General features: G+C 38.9%; 1 long non-coding RNA gene across 1 annotated transcript; it reads right to left on the reverse strand.

Annotated features, from left to right (window-relative positions):
* Window positions 1–7646: 7646 nt before the first annotated feature.
* Window positions 7647–9012, reverse strand: LOC121689527. The gene is made up of 2 exons (XR_006024807.1): window positions 8658–9012; window positions 7647–7767 (listed from the first exon to the last, which is right to left on the reverse strand). It is a non-coding gene; the product is annotated as an uncharacterized LOC121689527 (long non-coding RNA).
* Window positions 9013–9033: the final 21 nt, after the last annotated feature.

A 9033-nucleotide genomic window follows, 5' to 3' on the forward strand; every position in this document is an offset into this window, starting at 1 on the left:
TTGATAAGACCACTTCACATTTCATGCAAAGTACCATTGTCCACTATCGTAACATTATGTTGATGTGGCTGGAGTGATTGATTCAGAAAAATTATATAGGATTCTTCAGTGTATCAGGAGGCAAATGCCAAGTGGATTTTTAGTTTTGTAGAGAAGGAAGGCAGTGACAGAAACAAACTGTTTGGTCAAACGCCAGAGCAGCAGTCATGGTATAATTTCTTAATGTGAATTTCTGCATATGCACAGAAATATTCTGCATATTTCTGCATAAACTGCATATGCACAGTTTATTCTTTGTTATATGCATAACGGTTCAATCTAGTGTCAAGGAGCGGGTATCCCAGAGGCAAGAATGTGTCTCTTAATAGGCTACTGAATTTGACATTGCTTAGAGCCTGCACTATGCCTTATGGGGCATAATTAGTAGCTTAGAACAGAGGTCCCCAACCACCGGGCCGCAGGACATTCCTAACCGGGCCGTAGCCTACGACATGAGTTTTAAAAAAATGCATGCGAACTAAACTAAATTTAATTCCCAATAATGTCACGTTTTTACATGGCATAGGTCTATATGCAGTTGTTTGATTGCACGCATGTTTGCATTTTGCAAGGTCTATTTTCTTACGTCTGTCTGTCCCGCCTTCAACACTTTTACATATTGCCTTCAGCGCTGCGCAGCCTCAGGTCAGCTCACTTCACTTGATCAGTTCTTGGCGAACGGTAGTGTCACACGAAGTTAGCTAAACTGCTAGAATGAGCAACAAAAAACAAGCATCTTTAGCAGGTCACTGGCCAGAGTGTTTGAGTTGCGAGAGCCGCTGCAGAAATTTCTTACAGAAAAAAAGTCACCGTTAGCTGCACATTTTAGTGATGAGGACTGGGTGTCAAAACTCGCTTACCTGTGTGACATATTCGGGTTGCTTAATGACCTCAACCTGTCACTCCAGGGGTCTGGAGAATGACGACTGACTTTAAACTGGCAGATAAAGTCGCTGCATTTAAAGCAAGCTTGATTTGTGGGGACGACGAGTGGACCGGGGTGTATTTGATATGTTCTAAACAGTAGTGGGGGTTTTGGGAGAGACTGAGGCAGGGCCCTTTCTCTCGCAGCTGGTGCGCGATCACCTTGTTGCGCTTTCAAATGAGTTTGAGCGCTACTTCCCATCCTCCAAAGATCCACGGCAAACCAATGAGTGGGTCCGCAACCCATTTGTCAATATCCCGAATAGTCCTAACTTGTCAGCGCAGGAGGAAGAGCAGTTGATCGAAATTGCAAATGACGGTGGTCTTAAGAGTGTGTATAAGGAAACCTTGCACAATCGACTGGACATTTCAAACACACTGAGGGTGTCACTGTCTTCCATCACCCCCAGATGGAAGCTTCTTGTTGCAGGGAAACAAGCAGGGCTCACACTGATTATATTCGTAATGCACGTTTAGTTCCCATGTTTTGTTCCCATATTTTGTTAAGCATGTTCACACTTTAGCTTCAAGTTGTTCAATATTCATAGTTCATATTGTTCAATTTTCACTTCTTCAAGTTCACGTTTTTCACAAGAGATCGTTACCTTCACTGTTCATACATAACTGGAGCTAGTTCTTTTCAAGTAATGCATGCACAACACATATGGAACATGGAACCCCCGACCCCCCCCGCCGGTCCGTGAAAAAAAAATAGGTATCAAACCGGTCCATGGTACATAAAAGGTTGGGGACCCCTGGCTTAGAATATTGGAAGGTTGTTGTTTGTTGTGGACATTAACAACTTGGCATTAATACACTGCAAAAACTGCTTATCTAATACAGTCTAACCAAGTGTTATTCATCTTATCTCAAGATCAGAAAATATAGTTGGTGTTGTCAGGGGCGCAGCTACCCATTTTTGAGGGGTATGCAACAACAATATTGGCGTGCCCCCCCCCCCCCCCCCCCAAAAAAAAAAAAACAATTTACCAATAATTTACACTATTACTGTGTATTAGTGTCTATTGAATATGTTTTTAAAGAAATGCTGCCAATTTGATGTTTAACTTGATGTTATACTTCATAAGTATTGATAAATGGTGCATTATCACTTTAAGAGAGTCTAAACGGTTCTCATAACGTCCTTTTGTCAGCTATTGCTCACAATGGATAAGGCTGATAGGCACTCTAGCCTTGTTTGTTTGCGCCACATTGACAACACAATATTAAGTTATTACAAGGGGGGGGGGGGGGGGGTGTCATCATTTCATAACTGCTTCACTACAAAAAAATACCATCAGACGCCACTGGAATGCACACACATCTATACAGTATTATGACAGGTGCTGGATACTGACTAATACTGAACATTAGGAAACATCCAATACATATTTGAAAGTTGAATGATGTGTGGTGTATGAGTGAACTGAATGAGAAAATACAAACCATATGTTAATATGTATATTATATCAGTAATTTCTGAAGCAATTAACCCTTAAAGGAGTACCGTCACACCGGTGTGACAGGAATGTTGGGAAATTAACATTCTAAAGAATATCTGGGTTCATTGAATTCAACATAGAATTTTAGAACTGTTGCGGAACTTAGAACGTTCAAAAACCTACACCTTTAAGGGTTAAACTGTTGTTTCCCTTTTACAGTAAATGCATTCTATGAAGTCCGTAAAGCTCCACCTACATGTTACCAAGGCTCAGGACTTCCATAACATATCAGCAATGCCTTTGAGGGAATTGTAAAATGTATGAATTATTATTATGAACTTAAATGTAAATGTACAAATGTGTTCTACATGTGTATTATCAACCATGTCTTTACAGTCTATTGCAGTGTACTTTACCAAATACAAAAGTAGTGTATTCATATAAAAAAGTATGTGTAAGAGTTTGGTGTGCTGTGATAAGAATTAATACCAGGCTGATTTAAATTGAACGTGCTCTGAAATCCGTATAAGTGGGATAAAGGCTACTTAGGCTAAAGGAATAACTTATAGTACAGAGGCACGGAGGTGACACAGAGAAAAGAAACTGGTGGAACAAACTCCCTCTCACTCTAACTGGCAGAATAGCAGCAGTCAAAACGAAAACCCTCCCTCAAATTAACTACCTCTTTTCAATGATCCCGACCACCCTTACTGACCATTGGTTCAAAACTCTAGACTCACTTACAACTCACTTTTATTGGGAAAACAAACCTTCAAGAATCGCACTTGCCACTCTACAGAACTCCAAACAACAAGGTGGACGAGAAGCTCCAAATTTTCACCATTACTTTCTGGCAAATCAGCCACAATATCTCCTCAAATGGACACGGAAGCAAAATTCCCACCCGTGGTTAGCATTAGAACAAAATCTAACAATCCCCATTTCAATTGCAGATTTACCATTTCTACCACAAAAATTGGTTGGATTTCTTAAAAAAAATTGGACTCTTTCAAATCCATCACTATTAGCACCACTCTGACAGCCTGGTGGAAAACCAATAGAATCACTAAATCCACCCTAACACTTCACCTCCATATGGCACAATCCTGACTTCCTACTATGCAAGACACCAATTCACTTCCACAAATGGGAATCTAAAGGTATCACCCACCTCCACCACTTATTTGAAAATAACCAATTCCTTTCTTTTCACATAATTGTCCAGAAATATGGGGTTGGAAAAGACCAGTTCCTTCATTACCAACAACTGAAAGCAATAATTAAAAACAAAATCAATAAAAACAGCACAAATTGAACCTACAAACACCATTGAACACCATTGAGCTATTAAGAATAGCAGACCATCCACAAAAAATAATTTCTAAACTCTACAAAGTGATTGCCTCTTCAACCTCCTCCATAACACTCCCAAAATGACCTGGTCCTCCTTCCAACCCCAGATATCTGGACAAATATCTGCAAGAATATATTCGCTATGACTTCCAACACCAACCTACAACTCATACAATATAAAACCATTCACAGGACTCTCTTCACCCAAAGCAAACTATTCAAAATGGGAATAGTCGACACCGACATCTGCCCTCACTGCACATATTTGCATGCCACTTGGACCTGTCAGCCAGACCTATTGATGTTACAGAGGCTTTTGCCACATACTATAGAAAGTTATATGAAGAGCAGCTGGACCCACACAAAAAAGACAAGTTTGAGTCTTTTTTTAGATCCATCAAACTGGCAAAACTAACATCAGAAGAGGCTGACATGCTGTCATTGCCAATTACAGAAAAAGAAATCAGAGACAATATCTTAAAACTTAAAAATAACAAATCCCCAGGAACAGATGGTTTCCCAGGAGAATACTACAAAACATTTATAGATTATCTGACCCCAATCTTGTGTAAGGTCTATAACCATGCATTAAATAAGGAAGATCCGCCTGGATCCTGGTCAAAAGCGATAATTAGTGTTATCCACAAAGAAAACAAGGACTCAATCCAGTGTACCTCCTATCGTACAATCAGCCTCCTGTGTGTTGATCTTAAAATTCTTACTTCAATTATAGCGAAAAGAGTACAAAAATTCATACACAAACTGGTAAAACCGGATCAGACAGGTTTTATTAATAATCGTCAAGGAGTAGACAACGTCAGGAGGGCTTTTTAGGGATACCTTCAGGGATACTTTTTTTTTAAGAATTGATTTAGATTAAGTGTTAGTATAATTTGTATTTGTGTAATTTGTATTTTAGTATATTTTTATATATTGTATTAAGTGTTAGTATAATTTGTATTTTAGTATATTTAGCATATTATTTATCTTCTACTGTCCTTACTCTGCTTAGTTGTGTTTTTATATTATATACTTTAATTACTCTTTCTGCTGTTAAAGAATGTGTTTGTGTTGTATGTATGCTGCTGCTGAGACCTTGAATTTCCCCTGGGGATCAATAAAGTATCTATCTATCTATCTCTATCTATCTTTAAACCTGCAATGTATTGCAGCCAAAAGGAATACCCCTTCAATGCTTCTCAGCTTAGATGCTGAGAAGGCATTTGATAGGGTTGACTGGTCTTTCCTCTATCAGACTCTCAGATATACAGTATGGGTTTCAATGACACATTTATTAATTTGATAGGCATATTTTATAAAAACCCTAAATCTAGAGTTAGAGTGAATGGGCACTGCTCCAACTTCTTCCCACTGGGACGTGGCACCCGCCAGGGAGACTCTTTATCTCCTTCTTTATTTGCCTTAAGCATAGAACCATTGGCTGAATTAATAAGGACAACCCCTCATACTGGGTATTCCTGATGAGGGAATGATTCAACACAAACTAGCTCTATTTGCTGATGACATATTGTTATTCTTAGAGCGTCCCACGGTTTCTATCCCTGCACTTCTAAATAGTTTAAATAAATACAGTGCAGTGTCAGGATATGACAAATACTAACAAATCGGAAGCAATGATGATAAGTGGTGAATGGCCGCAGCAATTAGATGACTTGGTCTCCTTTAAAAAATCCAAACAGGGATTTAGATATTTAGGTGTTATTTTAACACCAAAACCAGCACAGCTTTACTCCTCCAATTACAACAAATTAATCAAAGAGATCAACCAAGATATACTGTAAGTAGGTGGGATATGCTACCTCTGTCACTTTTTGGCCGAATAGAGTCAGTGAGGATGAATATCTTACCTAGGCTCCTTTTCTTATTTCAATCTCTGCCTATTCATGTGCCACAATTAACCCTTAAGCTTCTCGAAAAACGTATATCAAAATTTATTTGGCAAAATAGGAGACCCAGAATATGTCTAAAAATATTGATGGCAAGTAAAGAAAAAGGAGGCCTGGGTCTACCTAATCTTAAAATGTATTATTTGGCAGCCCAACTTAGAGCAATAGTGGCATGGGTGACCACAGATGAAGAAACAGGATGGCTATCCATTGAACAGAATTCTTTACCAGGGATACCAATATCTACTCTTCCATTTCTTAGTCAGCAGGCTCAGAAAAAAATAAAAATTAATAACATCTGGGTCAAACACACACTTAAAGCCTGGAGCAGTTTCCAGAAGAAATTAAAGGGGTCTATGGCTCTATCAAGAGCAATGCCCATTCTTGGAAACATTGATTTTCTCCCATCTTTGACAGACTTAGCATTCAGAAGATGGGCGGAGAAGGGGTTGGTTATTATAAATCAGTTGTTTGAAAACAACACATTACAATCATTTTCACAACTTCAAGATACGTTTGACTTGCACTCATGTGACTTGTATAGATACCTACAAATACGACACTATATCACAAAGCACACAGATTGGGATAGTCTAAAAAGAGATCCAACTGGGGTTGAATGGTACTTTATACATGTATCTCAACAAATGGTATCAACAAAGCATCAAGTATCACATATCTATAGGAGTCTTATGAAAGACACATCAGATAATACTTTCCATATAAAAAGTGAATGGGAAATGGAGTTTAATACAATTATAGATGATGATGATACATGGGAAGATGTATGTCTGGCAAGTCATAAAGGGATTGGAAGTCAAATGTGGAAAGAATTTGACTGGAAGGTGAAAATTAGATTCTTTAGGACCCCTCTTAAGGTATCATCAATGTTCAAAAACAATGCCCCCAACACTTGCTGGAGAAACTGGCATGGTTGGGGACCATACCACATATTCTGTGACTGCTCCGTGATACAGACATACTGGAAAGACATTAAAAAGGAGTTGGACAAAATATTTAGGATGGATATTCCTCTGGACCCTTTACTTTTCATACTGGAGAAAACACCTGAAAACCTGCTTTCTAAGGACCAAAGCTACATGTTTCACATCTTGTTAATGATTGCAAGAAAAATGATCACTATTAATTGGATGAAGCCTAGCCCTCCTACAATAGCTCAGTGGATACCAAAAATCCAACAGGTTCATACAATGGAAGATATGACTGCTATTTTACAGTTGAAAATACCTTTGTTTGTAAGAAGATGGACCCCTGTTATTCTGGGCCTTGATTTAGAATAATAATCTAAACATACCGTGTGAATGCAATGGTTTATCTATCCTGCCTCTATGTAATCAGTATATGTGTTGAATGAAGCTCAACCACAAGGTGACTCCCCCCTTTTTTTTTCTTCTTTCCTCCTTTTCTTTTGGTTGTTTTTAACCTCTCTTTGAGAGTGTGTTTAATGTGTGTGTGTGTGTGGGGGTCTATGTTTGTATTGTAATGCTAAAATTGCTTGTAATGTTCAGTATGGGCAATAAAGTTCAAAAAAAAAAAAAAACTGGAAATCTAGAAACTCTTGTCACATGAATCATTGGATCAACCTAATTCCAGAACACATCCTTACAGAAGAACTCTCAGCACAAAAGAAGAACAATACATCAGCCTTCAATGGCATCTGGAACCCTTTCATAACGTTCTTCAAACTCCGCAATAACTGTATCATTTACACTCCTTACAACACCGATACTCAACATCTGCACCCCCCTCTCTTCCCCTGGTCATTATGCTGATATATACAACCCCCTCTCCCTCCCTCTCTTTCCCTACTTCTCTCTTTTTCTCTTTTTCTCTCTCTCTCTCTCTCGCTCTCTCTCTCTCTATCACCTCGCACACACTCCCAATCATACACACACATACACACACTAACAGCCACCAGTCCTCTCAGTAGATCTGTCTACTCACACAGTAATACTGTATCTGTATATTTCCCTGTCTGTATGTATGTATTTGTCTGCCTGTCTGTCTACTTGTCCGTCCATTCGCCTATCTGTCTGTTTTCGTTCTGCTTGTCTGTATATTAGCGTCTGTCTGTCTGTCGTCTGCATCTGTTTTTCTGCCTGTCTGTTAGCATCTGTCTATCTACCGTCTGTATATGTCTGTCTGTCCATCCACCTGTTCGTCTACGTCCATCTGTATTTAGTCACAAGATTTTTTTATTTATTTTTTTTATTTTATTATCCTCATCTACCTCACAATATTAGGGCTATCACAGTATTAGGGGGTGGATGTGGGTCTGTCTGGAGTAATCACCGTTTGTACTTAATACATAATTTTAATTAAAAATAAAGTTGTCCTCCGACGAGGGGGGGGTGGTGGCGGGCACACAAAAAAAGAAAGAAACTGGTTGAAAGTCTTGTTTTGCATTACCTCACAAACCCCTGATAGCAAAATCAGTTGGCTAAATTCCATCTCTATCTTGGTCAGTAGAACCATTTTCCAAGGATTTGGGGTAGGACAGTTCCAATGGTTGGTTGGTTGGTTCCAACTCTAGTGGCCTAGTCTATGTTGTGAATGAGTGGAATTCTGAACGTAGATTCTTAACATGGAACCACTGCACTTGAACAGAGGCTGTATTACAGTAAGAACATGTAAAAAATTAGCCTGGCGGGCCATCCTATATCATTGAAATGTATAAATTGAAAAAGTCCAACTCCTCCAAAGTTGACACCAACGCCGATTCAAACAACCGCTCTTCGTTCACCATAGCCACCTTCCTTGTTGTTCACCGTCGCAGGACTGTCGTTATCCTGTTAAGCCCACCTTAAGACTCTAACAAAATAGAGCGCTGTGATTGGATGACGTCCACGGCGTCAGCCAATAGAAATCCCTATGGTTTGATACTAGACGTACAGGCTGAGCAAATTAATTTGCCACCACTAGGGTGCGTCTAGATTTCTAGGCTAGTAAAAAATATGTTTTCATTGGAAACTGGAATTTCTATTATGTTTCTTTGGATATATGGTAATGGACCCAATTGTTCTTGCTTATGTATTCATGTTTTCACACAATATTCCAATTTGATCGTAAAACATATATAATATAACATCATACTCCTACATTTACTAAACATGTCACAGAATGTACAGTAATCTCCAGGTACTGCTTCCCATAGGCAATCATTGGCATTGTTTTCATGTCCTCAATGTCCTTGATAATGCACTGTCGTCCTCAGGTCAATAGGGTCCATGTTTTCTATTGGTTACTACTGATAATGTCATTAATCCATTATTGATTTGTTGTCCATTGATCACTGATTGGTAATGTTGTTCTCACCTCAGGGTTTCCCTAGCATGACCCACATTAAA

The sequence above is a fragment of the Alosa sapidissima genome, chromosome 18 (genome assembly GCF_018492685.1).
Source record: "Alosa sapidissima isolate fAloSap1 chromosome 18, fAloSap1.pri, whole genome shotgun sequence".
Taxonomy (NCBI): domain Eukaryota; kingdom Metazoa; phylum Chordata; class Actinopteri; order Clupeiformes; family Clupeidae; genus Alosa; species Alosa sapidissima.